Genomic DNA, 24,469 nt, shown 5'->3' on the forward strand with positions numbered 1-24,469 from the left:
TATTCTTGACAGTGTTAACTACATACTTGCTGAACTACCTAATTTAAGTGTAACAAATGAAAGGCATGACTACTATACAAGAACGTGCACTTCTCTGCTGTTGCCACAAAATAGATTAGCTAAAACTAACAATAGTCATAAGTATACGGCAATTAAAGTATATAACAAATTGTCTAACATTGGGTCATTCAAGCCTGACAAATTATTTAAAGACAATGTTCATAACTTCTTGTAAACTAATCCATTCTATTCATTAGAAGAATTTTTAGAAATGTCCAATATCAACTTAAATATGTAAAAATTTATTTTGTAACATTAATAGGTTAAGTGAACTGACGAAGTCTATTGCATGTAATAATGCTGAATGACCAATAAAGAATCTGAATCTGAATCTGAATCTGAATATTTTGACAATCTCCTGACACATGACCATGGTGGTAAGTATTATATTCAAATGTTTTGTGCTTTTTATGTTATACTTTTTGACATATTCCACTTTCATGAGAATCATCTCAATTTTTGGTCTATGGAACTAACACTTAATCTAATCTAATCTAATATTTAGCCTTTCCTTCTTTGCTTGGTACTGATTTGTCATCTGACTTCTTGATAATCATACAGCTGCTTCTCTTTTCTCCAAATGTCTCTTTCAGCTTCCCATAAATGGTATCTATCATCCCTCTACATACACCTGCTTCTGCAGCCTTGAATTTGTCTTATAACCATTCCTGCTTAGTCATTCAGCATTTTTGTCAATCTCATTTTTACCCATCTGCATCCCCTTTCACCAGCTTCAATTGCTGTATGTTGATATTTTCTCCTTTCATCAATTAGATTCAATATCTTGTTTGTTATACAAGGATTTCTGCTAGGCCTTGACTTTTTGCATTATAGTATTTGATCTTCTGCTGCCCTAATTATTTCTTCTCTCAAAGCCTTCCATTCATCTTTTATTATATTCCTTTCCCTCATTTGAAACAACTGAAAATTCAGATGGGATTATCAGTAGTGTAAGACTGCTGCTTACTGTAAAGATGACACATTAATTTGCAGGCATGCTCAACTAAAAGACCCACCTTAGCTAGCTGTCAGCCACAGCCTTCATCAGAAGGAGTAACACACATACATTCATTCACACAAGTGTGCATGCCTCATGCACACATGGCTGCCATCTCCAACAGCTCAGACCAGAATGCAACTGTCATGTAGAATGGAAGCAGCAATCTGGAGGGGGCAAAGGTGAGGAAGGGATAGCAGTGTACAGGTGAGGAAAGAGAAAAGTGCTTTATGGCAGAGTGTGCAGGAACTAGACTGCGAATAGGTGGAGTTTCAGAAGGGTCTGGAGCAGGGAAGGGGGGAGTGGGGGGACAAGGACAAGGAGTGAAAAAGAAGAGGAGTGAGAAAAGATGGCCAGGTGCTTCGGCTGAGGGCAACAAACATAGAGGGTGAGAGATGAAAATACGGAGGAGATGATCAGACAGAGAGGGTGAAGAGTGTTGGGTGGAGGGTGTGGAGAAAATATGCTACTGTGGGTTGAGGTGAGGATAACACTGGGAGTGGAGAATGTGTTTTAAGGATAACTCCCATCTCTGCAGTTCATAAAATCTGGTGGTGGTGGTGGGGAGGATCCAGATGGTTCGGGTAATGTAGCAGCCACTGAATTAAAACGTGTTATGTTCAGCTGCATGTGGTGCCACAGAGTGGTCTACTGTGCTCTTTGATGTAGTTTGGTGGTGGCCTTTCATCCTGTTTGACAGCTGGCTGGTAATCGCACCAATATAAAAAGCTTGCAGTATAATGATTGCAGCAGAGCTGGTGTATGACATTTCCCCCATTTCAACCAGTCATTGCCTAATTCTCTTTCTTGTAACCCTCAATAATGTCTGATTCTTTCATTTTATTCAATAACGTCTGATTTTTTCATTTTATTCAAGTCCCATCTCCCAAATTTACTACCTTTCTCCAATTTCTTCAATTTTGATTTGCATTTCATAACCAATCAATTATGGTTAGAGTCAACAGCTGCCCCTGGAAATGTTTTAAACCTCTGTCTTTCCATTATATAATCTATCCAAAATCTTTCAGTGTGTCCTGATCTCTATCACAGATATTCTGAAACCAAACATTAATAATTATTAAATTGAAAAATTTCGCAACACAGTTTCCATTTTCTTTCCTTTTTTCCACACCATGTACGCCTATTTTCCTGACTATCAAATTCCAGTCCCTCCATAACAATTGAATTTTTGATATAATTAAATTTTCCTTTATTGCAATTACATTTTTGTCTCCATTATTGATTTTTATATTTCCTGTTATCTCATCATACCTCCTTTCATCTTTTCACCATCATACCATGAAGAAATTATCCAAATTAGGCAGAAATCCATAGTGTGATGTACACTTTTTGACATAAAATCTGGCCAGTGACTGGCAGCTGCAGAGTCAAAGTGCGTGCCAATCCTGACATGGAACAAATATCGTGGCGACACTGACAGGTCTCTAAGTCTGGTTATCTGCATGATCTGCAACACTGTAAGTTGAGGCAATTCGTGGAGGAAGTCTTGTCTTCTGTTAGAGATGTTATGCTACATCTAGATCCGTGGTCTAAAGGTAAACTGCGTGTCATCTGAATGCAACGTTGTCTAAATTTTTATATCACCTTTCATCTGAATGCTGAAGGCCTTAGTGTAATGGTAGCACAGCTACTATGTATTTCACTTTCTGATGCTCCAGTAATAACACTTTCATCCAATAATATTTCTTGTCTCTCAATGCCACATGCACCAAAGCGCTCTGGGTCCTATTTGCTAGCAACCAGCAATAGCAGTGACTGCAGCACTGTGCTCCTTTGTACTTTGTTGAAAGCATCAGCTACCAATCATCACTTTGGAAAATATAAAATACTTTACTTTTGTTGAGTGATGCTCGATATAAAAAGGGGCAGATGGCCAATTTTAATATGATGACATTGTACTACACTAATATGCAAGACATGAGTATGGCTTGAAATTAATTCATTAGTTTATCATCCAGTCAGAATACCTCACTATATTGTTCAACTAACAACCATTGATATAGCAGATCCAAATAATGCATCAACATATCAATCATAAGTTTTCTCAATAACACACAAATTATTGAAAAAATACACACGCAGTTGAAAATTCATCATTAACTGACATTAACAAGAAACTAGCCAACAGGCACAAAATTACTCACTCCCCATACCAGCATTAATCTCATAAGCATGAGAAATGGATTTAATGAAACCTTCAGAATGTAACAATTTTCAAATTGGAAAGTTAATAATTAACATCAGTGCATTAGAAAGACTCTGTTAGAAAACCATCATATCAAGCACTCAGCAATAATTGTACATTACGATCAACACTTTCAAATGCACTGCCTTCAAGAGTCCATGACAGGCAAATAACATGGGTGCATTAAAATGATTCCATCAAATACATAATCACCTTGAGTACTTCATGAATTAGACTTTCCAGAACAAGCATACACCAAAACTGTACCCTAATGTTTATAGGACAAAACATATCTTGCCTTATTCTTGGTGTGGCGACAAGAGGCCAAGTTCCTCACACAGTCACAACATGTCTGCATCAGTCACGTCTTCTGACATGTCTTACCTTTCCACTATGACATGCATCTGCCACTTACAAGTCTGGAGGATGACTGATTACCCCACTGGATAAATGACATCAGTTCAGCTGGGGCTAATCCACACTTCTGAGTACAAGCTTCAGATACAGTTCTTGGAGCTGTTTTGCCAAACCACCAGGACTAATAGACAGCTTGGGCATGTGATTCCATAGACCAGCAGTACTGGCACGCTGCACAATCAACAGTCCACCCATGTTTGCTGTCACATGGTAACTGTCCACCTCCAACCTGGCTGTCACTCACCACTCCACTCATCACCATGCCCTCAAGCGCCTGTCAGTGCCACATGACCTTGTTGCGCCATTGGGTGTTGCAGACCATGAATTCCATCATTACAGAAGGAGGAAGATAGAAAATAGGCAGCACCAGTACCAAAAAGGCATACCTTTTAGAAGCAATTCTTCATGAAACTTTTTTGTTAGGAACTCATATGTTTTGTCAAGTCACAGATCTTATGAAGGCAAATGTATGCAATAAACTGTGTGAATACTTTGCAGTGCAACATCTGTAGCAACACAGGGACAATCGACATTTAAAGGCCCAAATACCGATTCATGGAGAACTTAACACTGCTTGAAAGTGATGTTTATTGCTTTCAATTAGATTTAAACCAACAAAACCATCCATTTGGTAAGCTACCCAGAATTTAAGGGAATTGCTGACACCAGTCTCAGGAAATGTTTACAGGGGTGCAAAATTGCTATTACACAGATTTAGCTCAGAAATACTATATACACTTCATAACTACTTCCCAGATATATGGGTCATCCATGACAACCTGTGACGTTTGCCCGCTTCAGTATCTAGTTGCTGGTCCTTTGTGTCGATGTACTGTGTTGCTATACTGGCTGAAAAATGGAGGGTGGAAGTCAAACACTGAGTACTTTAAACGATGTAGCTGACAGGTGCACATTTATGTTACACAGTTCTTTACTTTCACTGTTCACAAGCACCCCTCCACCTGCCCCCCCCCCCCCACCCCCCGCCCAAATAATACACAGTTACACTCCTGGAAATTGAAATAAGAACACTGTGAATTCATTGTCCCAGGAAGGGGAAACTTTATTGACACATTCCTGGGGTCAGATACATCACATGATCACACTGACAGAACCACAGGCACATAGACACAGGCAACAGAGCATGCACAATGTCGGCACTAGTACAGTGTATATCCACCTTTCGCAGCAATGCAGGCTGCTATTCTCCCATGGAGACGATCGTAGAGATGCTGGATGTAGTCCTGTGGAACGGCTTGCCATGCCATTTCCACCTGGCGCCTCAGTTGGACCAGCGTTCGTGCTGGACGTGCAGACCGCGTGAGACGACGCTTCATCCAGTCCCAAACATGCTCAATGGAGGACAGATCCGGAGATCTTGCTGGCCAGGGTAGTTGACTTACACCTTCTAGAGCACGTTGGGTGGCACGGGATACATGCGGACGTGCATTGTCCTGTTGGAACAGTAAGTTCCCTTGCCAGTCTAGGAATGGTAGAACGATGGGTTCGATGACGGTTTGGATGTACCGTGCACTATTCAGTGTCCCCTCGACAATCACCAGTGGTGTAAGGCCAGTGTAGGAGATCGCTCCCCACACCATGATGCCGGGTGTTGGCCCTGTGTGCCTCGGTCGTATGCAGTCCTGATTGTGGCGCTCACCTGCACGGCACCAAACACGCATATGACCATCATTGGCACCAAGGCAGAAGCGACTCTCATCGCTGAAGACGACACGTCTCCATTCGTCCCTCCATTCACGCCTGTCGCGACACCACTGGAGGCGGGCTGCACGATGTTGGGGCGTGAGTGGAAGACGGCCTAACGGTGTGCGGGACCGTAGCCCAGCTTCATGGAGACGGTTGCGAATGGTCCTCGCCGATACCCCAGGAGCAACAGTGTCCCTAATTTACTGGGAAGTGGCGGTGCGGTCCCCTACGGCACTGCGTAGGATCCTACGGTCTTGGCGTGCATCCGTGCGTCGCTGCGGTCTGGTCCCAGGTCGACGGGCACGTGCACCTTCTGCCGACCACTGGCGACAACATCGATGTACTGTGGAGACCTCACGCCCCACGTGTTGAGCAATTCGGCGGTACGTCCACCTGGCCTCCCGCATGCCCACTATACGCCCTCGCTCAAAGTCCGTCAACTGCACATACGGTTCACGTCCACGCTGTCGCGGCATGCTACCAGTGTTAAAGACTGCGATGGAGCTCCGTATGCCACGGCAAACTGGCTGACACTGACGGCGGCGGTGCACAAATGCTGCGCAGCTAGCGCCATTCGACGGCCAACACCGCGGTTCCTGGTGTGTCCGCTGTGCCGTGCGTGTGATCATTGCTTGTACAGCCCTCTCGCAGTGTCCGGAGCAAGTATGGTGGGTCTGACACACCGGTGTCAATGTGTTCTTTTTTCCATTTCCAGGAGTGTATATAGCCAGTTGGCACTATTGTTTAACTCTTGAAAGGCCTCATTAATAGTTTGCAGGCAAACATCCACATACTGCTACAATAGTTTACTGTTGAACATCCACGAGCAGTAAAAGCCTAACCACACATTTCACAGTTCTTGAGGAATAAGAAGGTATGTATGGAACAAACACTGTCATTGTTTTAACACATGGCCTAATTGTGTTACACTTATTTCACACTTAAGTTGATGCATTGTTGTTGATCTAACCATTACAGGTTCAAAAATGGTTCAAATGTTTCTGAGCACTATGGGACTTAACTTCTGAGGTCATCAGTCGCCTAGAACTTAGAACTAATTAAACCTAACTAACCAAAGGACAGCACACACATCCATGCCTGAGGCAGGATTCGAACCTGCGACCGTAGCGGTCGCTCGGTTCCAGACTGTAGCGCCTAGAACCACACGGCCACTCCGGCTGGCCCATTACAGGTGTGGTGATGTTCACAGAAGTATTTAAACATTGACTGTCACCACCTACGGAGGTTTGATTTCTCTTTACCATGTTCTTTGGAGCATCAAGCAGAGACCCACGTCTTGGCGCCCTTTTCTTTGTCTTTGTGCTGTATACATTGTGCCATCAAGTGCAATAAATCAGTGTTTTAAGTAATGGGTGTATTATTCGGTATTATAGTACCTACTTATACCACATATTGGTGACCTCTAGTTCGTTATTCCTTATTCCACCGTTTCGCACGAGTTAAGTGTTCGGGACTACTGCGCCGCGAAAAACACTATTTACATCCATCGACTCAAACGCATCACAGAGATCATGACCATGGGCAACACACACGCAGAGTTCAGTGTCGACCAGCACAATGAAGAAAGTGTGTGTAACCCGCTGGATTTCCAACATCCTGTTACAGTGAAATCAGCTCACGCTACATTGCCAGAACCTTCTTCCACGTTACTTCGAGTACATAACCTAGAGAAAAATCCGAGTAACTCTGGTTTTGTGACGCCATGCTTCCCCCACGTTACTCCGAAATATGAATCCCACCAGTGGAACAACCCCTTTGCATCTCCTACATCTACAGCAGTGCATGAGAAACATTAATTACAGTGTGCAAGCAGACAGCGTTAATTCCGTAGATGGACCCGCTTCTGTCCTGTATGGACTTCAGCAGTATCCTTCCGCAAACGTGGCACAGCAACAAGTTTCACAGTTCACGAACACCTCTGTCGACTTGTCAGGCAGTTAATCTAATAATGCGAGTGCTACCATACCTTCGCCAGTGAACGTACCTCAGGGCTTTTTCGTACCACTTCGTGGAACCTCTTTTTATACACACCATGTGAACATTGTAAACAACGCACCATGGTCACGTAGTACCGCACCACTCCAGACGAGCACAGTGAACTATTCCACCAGGGGACCAGGTAATGTCAATTGTGAACACTGGCCTAATGCTCAGCCATGTACCACAACACGTGTTGTATCAGCCGTGTCGGTAGACTGCTTCATTGCACCGAGCTACCCTACCGCCCAACCGCCTGTTTCTACAGTGCTACAGAGCATGCCGGCCATGCCGCGAAGGCTCGAAGATACAACAACCCCCCCCACATGGCACTTGATATCCGCGCCTGCATCTAACCTATCGGCCACTTCCAAACCGCTGGCACCCGAGAGGCTACTGAAACTACCAACGTTCACACTAGAGCACCCCGAATTCTGGTTTGCTCTCGCAGAACAAACTTTCAACACTATTCCCTCAATGATGACTCAGGATTCATCTGTCTGTTGACCAACCTCCACAACCGTGTAGACCTGATCCATGATTTATTAAGCACAGCCCCACAGGTAGACAAATACACAACTGCCAAGGAGATAATATTGGAACACGTCACCCAGACGTCAACAGAAAAGGTTCAGAACCTCATCTACGAGGAGCACCTCAGTGACAAAACTCCATCACAGCTGTGGCGATGCTTACGACTCCTCTTCAACGAACAGGCCCTGCCCAATGACACCCTCATGTCGATATGGATCGGGTAACTGCCTCTCTCCCTCCAAACTGCCATCACTAACCACGAAGATCAATCAACTGAAGAATGCATCCGTGCCACTGACCGAGCACACCCCGCTCTCCAGTGCGAACTCCATGTGCAGCAAACCCCCCTCGCACTACATCCTTCCTCCTCCAGTGACAGGCCGCAGACGAGACCACAACTTAGTTGCTGGGCACAACTCACTGGGCCAGCTGAACCAGCTACAAGCTGCACAAACAGCAGCGACTACACCACCTCCGCCCCTTCCCCCTAGTCTCCGCACTTCTGATGATTCAGAGCCCCAAGAGCACCCACAACACTACCCATTCTGCTACTACCATACTAAGTTCGGATCGGGCGGTAAGAGATGCAGCCCTCCTTGCTACCACCCAAACACACCGCGCAGGTTGGTCTAGACGCGGCCACCTGCAATGAAAAAGCCAGGCACCAGTTGTCCCTCCACTCGGTAGAGGAGCCACTTCCTAAGTGCACTCACATGTACATCAAAGACTGTGTAACAGGCATTTGTTTCCTCATCGACACGGGCGCAGACGTGTCTTTGCTACCACTGTCGATGAAACCAGCATACATCTGACCACAACTTACACAGTTATGAGCGGGCAACGCTACTCATCTAAAGTGTGTAGGCTCGACGTCATTTTCTGTACACCTTTCCTCCAAGTGCATGCTTAAGTGGACTTTTCTGGTGGCAAGCATTCCAGAAACGATTCTGGGCGCAGACTTTCTTAAACACCATGTACTGTCGCCTAACATAGGGCGCGATACTGTTTTTCACAAACCCTCAGGCGAACACATCCAGTGCACCACTGTGAGTGCATGTGATACTGATTTGAATTCGTACTCCCACCTAATAAGTTTGTGTGACTCGCTCTCAACCACTTTACAACAAACTAGTGACAAACTGTTCGCTGAGACAGGAACAGCACAAGATCAAACGTCGCATGGAAAAGGTTACGCTCGAGCTTACGGCCGCCAGACACCACGTTGAGACGCTACAGCAACGCATCACAGAGCATGATACTAAGGTTAGTACCAGTGCCTCGATTCAGTGTGCGAACAGTGATTCTCCACCCACACACAGTGCTAATCTTCCCTCAGCAGATTCCGCACAACTGCAACCCACAGACACGGATATTTGTAAACATTCAGCCATTACCATGACAACTGCGCGCACAAACAGTGACGTCTCACGCACTGCAGTTGACATGTCGCCACTAGCACCAGTTTCCAACAACGCGGTTGAGGCTCATGCCCCCTCACTGCCAGTGACACATCCTGTGCCGGACCCGCTTACTAAAGACAAGGCCGCCACTACACGGAAGCGTATCGCACTTTTTTCACCGACTCCGGAAGCGTTTGTCACCCCTGCACGGTAGACTTCTTTCCTAGAAACGCCCGTCGCGCCACCAACTGAGATTATGGCCACACAGCACACTACGTCAGCAAGGAGACAAACAGCTGACCCAAAGACAACCGAACAGCAGCCTCGAAATACTTCGGACCTGCCAAACCACACCAGGCGCGTTGAAATCGTGCCGCTCCAACAGGCTGCTGCACCACACACGAGTGCTCACAAGTACGCGGCCGCACGCATCGACCCAACAGTCTCGGTCGTTACAAACAGAACTGCCCACAAACTGCATCCAACCGACAGACCTCCAATCTCTTGTAGAACTAGTCGCTTAAAATCTGCACTCATGCAGATTACGAAGGAGCAAATTACTGAGCTTTTACAGGCCAAAGTCCCGGAGCCCTCCTCCAGAACATGGTCTATGCCGATACATTTCGTAGATAAGAAAGATGGTAGCAAGAGAATGTGCGGAGACTGCAGACTACTCAATGCCCACGCTATTCTTGACAAATTCCCTGTACCCAACACAGCCAATTTTACACACGCACTGTCTGGCTGTAGTTATTTTTTGGTCATCGACTGCAAACGTGCGTATCATCAGATACCTATGGCACCCGAAGACACTGAAAAGACGACCATTACCACACCTTTTGGCCTCTTTGCATACCGTTACATGCCTTTTGGTCTTCATAATGCAGCCCAGACTTGGCAGCGATTCATAAATGAGGTTCTCTTTCACCTCGATTTCTGTTTCACCTATTTAGACGACATCCTCATGTTCAGCCCTTCACTAGAGGACAACAAGACCCGTGTACACACTGTACTCGGTAAGTTGCAGGCAGCAGGTATTGAAAGAAAAATAAGAAGCTATAGTTATACTGGACCTCCATCGACTTCCTAGGGTTCGTAGTGTCATCAGTGGGCATTACCCCCCTGCCCGCTAAAGTGCAACCAGTGTTAGAGATGCAATGTCCGACTACTTACAAGGAATTGCGCCGTTTCTTAGGAACAATAAACTATTAAAGGAAGCACCTACCTGCCGCGGCAGAAGTCCAGGCTCTGCTTACAGACGCGCTCGCAGGACAGTTAACTTCAGGCACACAACCCGTCCCTTGGACAGAAGAAATGAACTCCGCTTTCGAGAAATTAAAACAACTTTTGGCCTCATTAGTTACCATAGCACGCCCTCACCCAGAGAAGAACTATTCATAACTACAGACGCTAGCGAAAACGCAGTAGGCCCCGTCCTGAGCCAAATGGTCGACGACTCTACCTCCGCACTGAGTTTCGAAGAAGTACTCCGCCTTTGACTGTGAACTATCAGCGGTCTACGAGGCCACCAAACATTTTCGTCCAGAGATCGAGGGCCGAGGACTCTATGTGCTCACGGACCACAAACTGTTAGCGACTGCCTTACAGAACCCCCTGAAACACCTGCCCCCACCCCGTTTTCTGTATTTCGAGTCGATTTCATATCACAGTTTACCACTGATGTGCGTTCTATCAGGGTCGCCGACAACGTCGTCGCAGACTTCCTATCACGAGTTGACGCGGTGACGTCACTTTTTGGTATACCGAACCTCGCTACCTTGCAAGCAGCGGAAGAGGAACTCTTGACACTGATTTCAGACCAAAACTCGTCACTCAAAACAAGACTTACCCGGGCGTAGTTGGCGAGATTTGGCGCGAAGAATCCACCAGGACCCTACGACCGTTCATCCCGCGTGCCTTACAGCGCGAAGTGTTTCTCAAGCCCTCCACAATTTAGCGCACCCTGGCATCCGCGCATCCACAAGAATCATGACGGAACATTTTGTTTGGCACAACATGAAGCGTAACTGCCAAGAGTGGACCTGCAACTGTACACCATGCCAACAGAACAAAATATCATGCCACACCATACCCCCACTGCATAGTTTCCCTACACCCACAAGCCGGTTTCAACATGTCCACATAGACTTAGTGGGCCCCCTCCCCCCCTCCGAGGGCTACAGGTACATCCTTTCAGTGACTGACAGGACGACACGGTGGGTGGAAGCGGCACTCCTGCCAAACATTACTGCAGAGACTGTAGCACAACAATTTTTCTCTGTGTGGATCGCTCATTTTGGTTCCCCTGCCACCATCACTACCAACTAAAGTCGCCAGTTCGAGTCCACATTGTTTAACTCACTCTACACTCTTTGCAGCATTGCCCGTGTTCACACCACAGCCTACCACCCCCAATCCAATGGATTAGTTGAGCGATGGCACAGGACGCTAAAGACTGCAATCCGATGCCACGAAAAGCTATGGACGGAGGCACTGGCATTCGTACTGCTTGGCCTCCACGCACAACTGCCGAGTTCATGTACGGACCGACACTCATCTTACCTAGTGAATTGGTCAATCCCTCTCCTGAACCCATCCTCTCGGAGCTACCCACCTTACTCGAACGCGTCAAACTGCATTGCTCTAAACTCTTACCACACCCCCCCCCCCTCCAGCCACACTCTCCTGCACACAGCACACACACATCCTGAGAACATTGGAAACCTGCACACACGTAATGCTCCGTGACGACACAGTGCGGACTCCCCTAAAGCCGCCCTACACTGGCCCACATAAAATTATAAAACGCACAGACCGTACACTAGACATCGAGGTCAAAGGTTCAGTCACTGTATCACTGCACTGGGTAAAATCAGCGTATGCGAAGCCAACGTCCCCGCCCCTCCTGTCGAGGATGCAAATTCCTCAAATCACATTCACAGCTCACAATCGAGCTCCCTTATTCCGCCCCTAGCCCCTCCCACTTCTAGGCCCCCTGCAACTTGCAGCACTCTCAGCTCACCCATCTGAGGTTTCTCACCCCGACCTTCATTGTCCAATTCACCCCGAGCTAAGTACAATGACACCAACAGCTCTCCATCAAGCTCTTTATCCACGTATCAGACCTCTCCCCCCACGCCGGGAACATCAAGGTACTCCCAACCAAGCACACATTATCCCCACACTCCTGTGCCCCCTCACCGGGTCGGCACAAACCCCGGCTCCCCATTCCTAGGCTTCTCAGCACCCATACCCAGAACTGACCAGGGCCTTCCTCCGGAGACCCGCATGATTGAACTGTGGGTGGACATTTCCCCGGAGGACATCACGAACTTCTCTATCACCATCCAAGGTGATTCTGCTTACATACTGTTGGTAAAACACCCCTACTTCCACACTGCTTCAGTAGTGTGATGATTCCCACTCCCAACCTCGACATCCGTCAACACTATCAGAGCATTTGTATGCCCTAACAGGTTCATGTTTCTGCGTGTGCCATATGCGTCACATGTCTCCTCACCACACACACACTCCAGGGCCGGCCGACACCTTTGCCACCCTCAGAGATTCGACGACTACTCCGTCCTGTGGCTCCCCCTTGAGTTGCGAGCACTTTGCCGCTGATCCCAGATGATGCCGAAGAGTTACCAATCATGCATGTGCCTGTTGGCCCGCTGCACCCGCCCACCGACGAGTACTCGATACTGCAAGGGAGTGGGGGGGGGGGGGGGGGGGGTGGACTATGTGGCGATGTTCACAGAAGTAGTTAAACATTGACCGTCACCAGTTACGATGGTTTGATTTCTCTTTGCCATGTTCCTTGGAGCGTCAAGCAGAGAACCACGTCTTGGCGCCCTTTTCTTTGTATTTGTGCTGTATACATTGTGCCATCAAGTACAATAAATCAGTGATTTTAGTTATGGGTATTATTCAGTATTATAGTACCTACTTATACCCCATACAGGTTTTTGTCTGAAATTCGGCGATGGACTGACTGTCTCAGCAACAAAAATTGGGCTCTTATTTATCCTCACAATAATAGTCACTCGAACAACACATTGTTTGATGTATAATTTACAAAAATTACAATTAAAACTTAACTCATTCAATAAACTGCATAAATTAAAAAATTGTGTCTTTTTAACAGTTTCTTCTACTACAAGTAGAAATCATGAAATTAACAAATACAGTTATGCAAACAATACTTTTGACAAAACTGTTAATTACTTTGAAATTAATTAAGGGCTGGCTTTGCTAACATGTTTTGGAATAGAGCCAAATGGACCATTTAAGAATACTATTAGTTGTTACTCCAAATATATAGTACAGAATTTATATTTGTATATAAGTCAACAATAGAATTGAATTTATGAAATGTAACATCCATGAGAGAAATTTTAGCTACAGTGCGATGAGAGGAAAATATGCCTCTAACAGTTATAAACATTATCTATTCAACATATGAAAAAATAGTAAAAATGATGAAAAATATTAATTATTTATATAATATTCTATGATGTAGTTGGACATATCGATGTGTATCATGCAAAGACAATGATAATTGTAAATTCCTTTTATGATCTGCGTTTGTCTTCCTTTGTTTTTACCTTTTGTTGGTTGGCTTTTGTAGGTTGCGGACGCATATCAAACAGAGGTCTGCTAAGAAACTGTAATTATTTGTTAATTATTACTTGAAAATAGAGTTCATTATTATTATAAATATGAGTGAATAATTATTTGTAACTTTAATTCCTCTCTCAGTAAGCATCTGTGTTAATTATTTCTTTCTGCTGCAAGCAGTGCAGCCATTGATGATAGCGATTTGTATCACGTTTTTGTCTGTGTTTTCCTTAGAAACAAATCAAATGTTTGCTTTATGAAGTCTAAATAGTGCACAATACGAAAGTAGATTTTATAGAGTTTAATAAGCATTTTTAAATATGTACTTATTTGCTCTAACAATAAAAAGTCTCTATCAACTGTCTGCCGCCATCTTAACAATTATCTCGGTGGCAAATTTAAATTTAAATTACGCAACTCTGTAGAATAAATGCCAAAGGTAATACAAATGTGTAAAAATAAATGTGCACCGGTGGTCCCAAACTCATTTTAATGAAAATTATTTGAATCAGATTGGTTCTTTAAAAACAGTGCTCATAGCATGATCCTTATAAGAAACTTTTCCATCTGATGTATGGAGCCGAAATTAATTACGCACGAGTTGTGAAGAATATTGTTTCAGGTAACATACGTCAGTGTTGTGTGCGACTGATATTCGGTGGTTTTAATGATCATTTTGCTGAAGATAACTGCTTCCATCTTAATTAATAGTTGTAAGGAATCTGTTGTATGAACTGCGATTTAGTGACACTTACACAACTTACAGACAACACATTAACATGACGTTAACTTGGAGTTCTTTAGCAACTTGATCAAATCTTTAGCTGGGAGAAAAATTATTTAGTAATTACTCAATGTAATAAAATAAGATTATCATTTCCATTTACAAATTAGTTAAATACCAAACCACTGAATAACACAGCAAACGCCACAGAAACAATTAATAACTTCACTCTGTAATGGAAGATATCATCCAGAAATATTTGAAATAAATTAGAAAATCAATTACATACACAAAACTAAGCACAAAATTAGATTTGGTTTTATATTCTTTAAAACTGAGGGCCAACCTTTCTCTTTTATGAAAATGCAGATTATAATCATTTATGTTAATAGTAATTAGTTTAAAAATGAAAAAATGAAATTTAAGAAGGCAGATGGCAAAACAATAGGAGACGTAAAAATATCCCAGCTTGCTTAGTCACAAACCCTGAACTGGGGCAAAGACTTTGGTACCCCTACCCACCCACTCTTGATCATTTGAGATTGGACATCAAAAAATTTAAAAAAATATTTTGCAAAAATATGTTCATATTGTAGTAAGCATTTTTCTGAAGAGTTTGATCCATAAAACATATATGTTTCAGGAAATTTAAGACATATTATTTGGTCTTAAGTGTGCCAAAGTGCAGTGCCAGCCCTCTTCACACAGCATTCTTCTATCACTTATACTGTATTTCGCTCTATGGAATTCAAATGTATGTATTTTGTAATGGAAGTCATCAAACCTATATTCACTGGAAAATAAAATGTTCTATGCCACCTCTCCTGCTCCCAGTCAGCCTATTTGACATCCTAACCCCCATTAAAAAAATCTCAAATTAATATTGGTTGGGAGTATTTGTGACCAGGAGAATAAGAACTCTTCAGAAAATTTGCACTCGTTATTGCCTATTAAAATGCCACCCTTAAAAGTGAGAGAAGAGAAGCATTTTAATTATGCTGATGCTGAGTGAGAAAAAAATGAACAGTATCTCAAGTTCTGACTATGGTTGGACAGTGGTAATAGTGAATTCTCAATCACACCATCAGAGCAACTTAATGGTTTGGACCTCCACTATTCACAAGTATGAAGACATGTGAAAACTAGAAAGATTCAATCACAGTTAATGAAAGTTCACATAACAACTTAGCTACTCCATATGATGAGATACTCAACTTTGATATCCTTGGGGGTTGCTGCTTCAGAAAGTCCTGGAATCTGCATTACTTTTGTACTAATTTTTAAATAAAACACAGAATATAACTCTTTTCATGTCTTATATTGTGACTGATTATCAAATACATGGATGGAATATACACTGGCGATCTGACAGACTCTGAAAGACTCACACAAACAGCTTCCAAAAGACAATAATGCAAACTGACTTCGTGGCTCATGCACCACTTTCTTTTACATAAAACTAAACAATCAAATACGTTATTGAATGTAAGATTTACAAAATAACAAGTACAACTTATGAGATGGTTTTCGTTACAGTCAATCGGGGTAACTTTGTACCACTTTTTTCCATTTTTTGAAAATACTGTATAAAAAAATAAATTACACATCAGAACAGATATTGTAACATTTTGCATCTACAGTCATTTAGTGCTTGGGAAAATAGAAATGTATAATTATTATGCCGTATTAGAGAGAAATTTCAATTTTAATACTGGTACAAAGTTACACTGTCATTCAGGTTAACTTTGGATCAATCTTTAAAAAATCAGTATTTTGCTATATCTAATGCCCTTTGTAACTTTAGACCACGCCTTAAGGAAAACAGGTGTTAATAAGACATAAAAACAAGCAGTGTTAATTCACTATAGAGTGTTTATTTTGAAATATCAATATATTTGTATCCACCTGGCACTGACAGTTCTCAAATTAAGTGAAAATAAATGTAGAAAAACACATTTGTCACAGCTTGTAATACATATTACACATAATCGTGTACACATTTTTTTTTCAAAAACAGAACACAACACATTCACTAACACTATAAAGGAAATAGATTTCCTCAAATATCTTCATCCGATGAGCACAGGAGGTGGTCGCTGATATGAACCATGCCCCTTTTATTAATATGTTTCATGCAGGATTCATCAATTTTCTTTAATATACTGTCCTTTCTGTACCAAATTGAATCCTCTCTCTCAGGCCACACCCAATATTTTCCTTTTTTAACCATGCAACTTATTCTGAATGTCACACAATCGCCTTGTACCTCTACTGCAGTGACTTTTCCAGGATAGCATTTGCCTTCATATACTGCAATGACATAGTCATTTACATGAAAGCCACCTTCAGATGTATAAGGTTGATTGACCATATCCGTTAGTAATTCTTCTTCTACAACCATGTTCCCCTCAGCAATAACAATAGGGCTGTTTACAAGTTCCATGTGATCAGTCATGTTTCTGTTCACATCTAATTCAGCTAAGATACAACTTTCAGAAGCATCTGTGGCCAGATTACTTCGATTTAAAGTTCTGAGTGTTGCAGAACGAGCTCTTACACCTCCTTGTTTTTGACCCTGATCTTGGTCATGATGTACCACACTGCACAAACTCTAGCTCACCCCCTGGTTCATTTTCTTCTCCCTCTATTTGTGACTGCCCCCTCCTTCCATTGTTTCTACTTAGCTCCCTGTTCTCATAAAATGCCCTAACATATTCTGTAGACACACTCTTCACTGGTTCTATGGGCAACTTGTATTTTTTGAAACACTTCACGTTCAGATCTAATTGTCTCATTGTCTCCAAATATTTTTTAAATTCAGCTCCCACACTTCCAATGACAGAAGACTCATTTCTTGCATAATCAGGAAGACATTGTAAGACTCTATCACAGTTTACAGGACACAGTCCACATTTCTCAAATCCTTTCACTAAATCTGAAGATGCTGTCTGTTCACCTAACTGCAAAGTCTTCGCCAGTAGGCCACTAAATGTACCAGTTGGAAGACATTGTTTCTTCTTTCCTCCAGGAGTCTTCCTCCATTGAGAAAGAACATATCTCCAGTTTTTCTTTAGAGAAGAAAAATAAGCCACATCTAGCAGCTGCAGAAGATGTGTCGCATTCGGTGGCAGGCAAATGAACTTAATGTTATTTTGTTCACAAAGCTCCAAAGTTCTGATTGAGATGCGAGAGGAGAGGTTATCTCCAATAGTTACTCTCCTTCCTTCTTTCTTTAAGACAAAAGGGAGGATGTGAGTTTGAAACCAGTCATCAAATACTCCTTTTTCCATCCACCCAATGTCTGATGAATTCATTCATGTTCCAGGAGGTGCGTTGTAAATCCAGTCAGTCCATTTTTGCTGACCTTCAAAAATAAGATATGGAGGAAGGAATTCTCCTGCTGCATTCCCACAGAACATGACAGCAAAACATGATTTTGATGTATTCTCAATTTTCTCACGATGTCGACACGTTCGACAAAACAAGAGCTTTCCTTTTGCCGGTATGTCATGAAATCCTGTTTCGTCAAAATTGAAAATATTTTCAGCAGGAACACCTTCTATCTCGTCTTTGTATTTCAGAAAGAAAGTGCTGATTATGTCCTCATTTACAGCAGCACGCTTCCTTGAAATATTTACTGTAAATTTGTGAGAAAGTTCAGAACTATGCCTCTCTAAAAGGGCCTTTCGCCAGTCCCATCCAGGCATATTATCTGCAAAGCAGCTTACTTTTCTGTTACAGGTGCCAAGATATGACAATTATGCACCTCAAGTCAAAGATTGATATTGGAACATCCATGTAACTGACAGTGATACAATGTTGTACGAAAGATGTTTCTTCAATATCGGTAAACACAGTGGGTCTTTACAGCAGTGCTTGTTTTTTAAGTTGTTCAGAATGGTTTGTCTTGGAATGTTATATTTCGTTGCAGCTTCCCTCTGGTCAGTTCTTCCAGTAGTAATTTCTTCTAATACTTTGTGCAGGGTGTCATTTGAGTAATGGGTTTTTGTGTCGTATTTCCTAGTACCTGGGTTTGAAGGTTTCTGCCGTCCCATGGTCTATAGAAGAAAAATATAGTACGCTTATTTAACTTCATGACTGAGTGGATGCCTAGGATGAATATTTTAGTTTGTGGCGACTATCGACCAAGTCGCGGGTAATATCTTTGTTTTTGGCAAGCTCTTTGCCCCAGTCTGTGGTCGCGCGTGAAAGTGTACGGACGTGTACCGAGAATTCAGAATGTAAACAACTGTATATGTGTGCTTACGAGAAATAAAAATAGTGTTTATTACATGTGGTGTAGCGTGCATCATTGGAATCGGCAACCCTACCACGCTAAACCCATACTGGTGACCCCGAATTTTGTTCGCGAGTGCTACAACGAAATCTTATACCATCGAGCAGTACACAATGGATCGCTTGCCGCCTGCTACACCGAACACGTGCCAACTAAGTGTTCCAACGGACGCTTCGGCATGGTTTTACAATTATTCACCGGGCGTCCGCAATAGTTCTACGCAGGTTCCAAACACATCGACTAGCTGTACTCAACAGGACAGTGTTTATACAATTCCACAGCCACGTGTTCCGAGTGCTCAACAGCCGACGCAGTGTGCTCAAACCCCAGTGACTATGTTTACAGGTTTCCCAAGTGCAAGTGTGAATTTTCCACCCGAATCAGTGACTGTACAAATCGAGCCGGACGCTCAAGACAGGAGAGTTCATATTTCTGCCGGAACTCCGGATTTTGCACCAACCCCCCCTACACCACCAGCGTCCGCTTTACGAGTGTTTCCGACGGCACACGCCGTTCCTGCCGCGTGTGTTCCACAAACATTAGGTGATTTTAACTATTTTAATGCACCTGTAGGGGAGGGGCCCGGAAACTGTATTCCGTCGTTCGCCGCACATCGGTCGACTACGGTCGATTCTACCGCGCCGGTCCATTCTACGCCCGTCGGCGTTACTCCGTTGACCGCTCGATTCGTTGATTTCTCGACCAAGGTCGAGCCAGCCGCGCCTACCGTGCCGCGTGCCACTGACAGTGGCGGAAGCTGGTGCACCGCTACTGCACCCGAGACAATTACGTTGCAGAACTATGGACAGGGAGAGACAGTTTCTGATAAACATTTATGTCAAGACTTTCCCACCCGTTGGCCGAAGCTACCACCCCTTCGCAAGGACCACCCACGCACATGGTTTGCCTTGGTCGACCACGTCCTGCAGCTACACGGCGTCGCCGACGACAATTCGAAGTTCCTATGCTTACTGTGTCACCTCCATGACGAACTGGAGCTGATCTGCGACATTATGGCTTCGCCCCCCACTACGGACAAATATGCGTTCGCCCGACGCACCATCCTCGAGCGACTATCCACATCGACAGAGGAAGCTATCCGCCTCATCAGTCAGGAATCGCTGGGATCCAGGTCCCCGTCGCAACTCTGGCGTCATCTCCGCGCTATGATTGACATGCATCACATGCCGGACATTACACTTTGGACCATCTGGTTGCTGAAACTTCCCCCGCAAGTTCAACTTCACCTTCTACATGTAACTTCGGCCCCACTAGATGCCAAACTGAAGATCGCAGACCAGGTTTACAACATTCTGCCCCCCCCGCATACCCCCCCAGGGTGCCCTCAGGCCTCAGGGGTTGGCACACCTGCGCGGCAGTTCCCATCCTGCAGTACAGAGTGCGCACGACTCGCTCCACGCATGCGCGCGGAGCCAACGCCGCCTGGCAACCGCCGCAGTAACTCCTCTCCTACCAGCACTACTGCAGCGTCGCCATCGGAGGGAACTACAAACAAGTCCCCCTCCACTGCCGCTTCGACCTCAACCAGCGCGACGGGCGACGCCACGCGCCGCCCCGCTTGGTGTTATTTCCACTCCCGCTTTGGCGACGCGGCTAAGAAATGTCGTTCTCCATGCGCGTTCCCAAACTAATAACGCGACCCAATTCAGGCGCTACGGGCCGCGTTGCACCGCACAGACGCCTATCACTAAATACTTCTTCTCCTCACGCGCCAGGACGCTTGTACGTGAAAAATGCAGTGTCTTGCCTTTCATTTCTAGTTGACACGGGGGCCGAGGTTAGTGTGATACCTTTGTCCGCAGGTATTAAATTTGAGCTTCAGCCTTGCCCCCCGCTTCGAGCCGCCAATAATTCCCTGATCCGCTCTCATGGAATAACGAATTTAAGCCTTAAACTGCAGGACATTAATACGCCCTTACAGTGGACTTTCGTTATCGCGGATGTGGATGAACCCGTGCTTGGGGTAGATTTTCTCTTAGCCCACGCACTGTCACCCAACCTACAACGAGGTACACTAACCTTTAACTCGGGAGACCGTACCACCGGTTCAGATATCTTACCCCTCTCATCCGAAAGCGCCATTCTGCTGTGTGAGCTAGCGGAAACTGCTGTTGCAGTGCTTTCTCTTAGATCACACAACGACGAACTTCGGGACAGCAATGGGGCCCTCCGCTTACGCATCGCCGCCGTGCAAGCCAAGCTCACAGACGCGCGTAAGCAGACCGCCCAGCTGTCGCACACGGCCACGCCCCCAACCCCCGCACCACTTCCTCGCACCTGCAGCCGACGCCGCGTGACATTTCTACTGCCGGACGGAAGCTGTACCCGCGACGCTACCAGGTACCCCACCGAGCTCTTCGACAAGGACTACCAGTGGATCACCGCCACTGCTGCTGAACTGCCGGCCTTGGACACACACACGTGTGCATTACAGGTTAGTCACAGTGCAACGGGTGCTGGTCCAGCATCCCCATCGGTGTTCGCGATCAATAACGGTACTGTCCACAGAATAAATACCACAGAAGGCCCACCGGTACGTGCAAAGGCTAGGCGTTTAAATCCGGAAAAACTTAAACACGCTAAAGCTATTGTTCAGGAACTTTTAGATAATAAGACTATCCGCCCTTCTTCTAGTTGTTGGTCGTCACCCATTCATTTGGTGCCCAAGAAAGATGACACTTTCCGCCTCTGCGGTGACTATCGGGCGCTTAACGCCAGAACAATTTTAGATAATTATCCCGTCCCAAATATTCAAGACTTTGCTTCCCAGCTGCATGGGGCACAAATTTTCAGTGTAGTCGATTGTCATAAGGCGTACCACCAACTGCCAATGGCACCTGAGGACGTTGAAAAGACCGCTATCATCACCCCGTTCGGGTTGTTCGAGTATTTGTTTATGCCATTCGGCCTTAAAAATGCTGCACAGACGTGGCAACGGTTCATCGACTCGCTGGTTGGAAAACTGGACTTTGCATATGCGTACCTGGACGACTTGTTAATTTTTTCTTCCTCCCTCGAGGAACATGAACAACATTTAAATACAGTGTTCCAACTATTAAAAGCAAACGGTATCGCAGTGAACAATACTAAGTCACAACTCCGCCGCACCAGTGTCACTTTTCTGGGCCACAGAGTTTCTGGCGACGGCATCCGCCCCCTAACTGAACGGGTGGAGGCCATTAGTACGGTGCCTTTGCCCAAAGATTTTCAGGGCCTCCGCCGCTTCCTTGGAACGGTAAATTACTACCGTAAACATATTCCCCGCGCCGCCGACATACAAGCCCCACTGACGGATGCCCTCGCAGGAAAAAACACATCAGGGTCTCGGGCGGTCACGTGGACTCCAGATATGCGTCGCGCATTTGATAATCTAAAGTCAGCCTTACAGACAGCTGTTACGCTTGCTCACCCCATTCCTGATGCTCCCATCTCGCTTACTACAGACGCAAGTGATACAGCAGTGGGGGCAGTACTTCAGCAATCCGTGGGTTCTGTTGTACAGCCGCTCAGATTTTTCTCCCACAAACTGACCGCTTCCCAACGTAAATGGTCGACCTTCGACCGGGAACTGTTTGCTATTTACGCTGCTATCAAATATTTCCAAGATGATATCGAAGGTCGCCATCTCGTGGTATTTACCGACCACGAGCCATTGGTTTACGCTTTCCGTAACCCAGTTAAGGACTCATCCCCGAGACGTTTTAGGCATATGGACCTTATATGTCAGTTTATGAATGACATACGTTACGTCAGAGGCGCAGACAATGTCGTCGCTGATTTTCTGTCTCGGGTGTCGGTTTTATCTTCACAACTGGACCTCAGTGAGCTCCCTAAATTGCAGACAGAGGATACTGAACTCGCAGCATTGCGTTCCGATATCAAAACAGGACTCAAACTAGAGTTACGGACACTTCCTGGGTTTTCATCACCCATCTGGTGCGACATTTCAACAGGACGCATACGCCCGGTGATTCCTGCACCTCTCCGCCGGGACATATTTAATAGTATCCACGACTTGGCACACCCTGGCATTTGCGCCTCCGCACGTCTGGTATCTGAACGTTTTGTTTGGCCCGGGGTGATAAAACAGTGTCGCAGTTGGGCACGAGCATGTGTGGCTTGTCAGCGCGCAAAAGTAGGACGTCATGCACAGCCCCCCATGGGTACGTTCGATGTGGCAAAAAGAAGATTCCAGCACATACACATCGATATCGTCGGGCCCTTACCCCCCTCAGGCCCCTTCCGTTACATACTGTCCGCAATTGACAGGTTTACCCGCTGGGTAGAGGTAATTCCTCTCACTACTATCACAGCCGATGCAGTGGCCCGAGCCCTGCTGTTAATGTGGATCTCGCGCTTCGGCTGCCCAGTCTCTGTCACCACCGACCAGGGCCGCCAGTTCGAGTCTGCCCTCTTCCGACAGCTTTGTGAACTGTGTGGGGTGAAACGATTTAGGACTACAGCATACCACCCCCAGAGCAATGGGCTTGTGGAACGCTGGCACCGAACGCTTAAAGCTTCCCTGATGTGCCACGGAGGTGAGTGGGCCGATGCCTTACCATGGGTAATGTTAGGCGTTCGGGCCGTGTACAAAGAGGACCTTGGCGCATCCCTGGCAGAGATACTGTATGGAGAACCCCTCACACTCCCAGCAGAGTTAGTCGAGCCTTCACTTCCTCCAGATCAAATCTGCGACTCGACATTCGTCGGGCAGGTCAAGGAGCTAATTGCTAACATCCGCGTGCCGCCTCCTCGACCACACACGCCCCCTCCCGTATTTCTGCATAAGGACTTGGCGTCGTGCACTCATGTCATGGTGCGTGATGACACCATCCGACCGGCACTCAGACCTCCATATACGGGCCCGCACAGAGTCATATCACGGCGTACCAACACGTTCGAAGTGCTCATTAACAGCACGCCTCAAACGGTATCCGTCTGCCGCCTCAAACCTGCATGGACTCTGGGAGAACTGCCCGATACCCCACCCAGTCAGACCCCATCCCCTGCTGCACCCACCTCGCATGAGGCATCTACCGACAGTCCATGGATGAGCGACGCCCATTCCCACACGTGTGACATTCCCCACTCCCAGTCGTGTGACAGTGCTACAGGTGCGTGTGACATTCCTATGCAGAGTGATGCGTGTGGTGACTTACCCTCCTACAGGCAGCCTCTCGCCTCTCCCCTGTTAGGATTCAGTGATGTATCAGGGACCAACCTCAGAGCGTGTGATGTCACCGATGATGACTCGTGTGGAGATTCTGTCAACCCGTATAAGGAAGTGGTAGTGAATGTCAACACAGATCTTATTTGCAGCTCTAATGTGATTTTTGTTATGCAGCCGGGTAATGTGTACATCTTCTACGAACAAGCCAGCTTCCCCAGTGACAACTTAACTCACATTCATCTCCTCCAGTCTGTCCCCTTGCCTGTTGGTACTGACCCATCAACGGTCAAAGTCCTACGTACCGCCACAGGCATTCAG

The sequence above is a fragment of the Schistocerca americana genome, chromosome 2, assembly GCF_021461395.2.
Source record: "Schistocerca americana isolate TAMUIC-IGC-003095 chromosome 2, iqSchAmer2.1, whole genome shotgun sequence".
NCBI classification, from domain to species: Eukaryota; Metazoa; Arthropoda; class Insecta; order Orthoptera; family Acrididae; genus Schistocerca; species Schistocerca americana.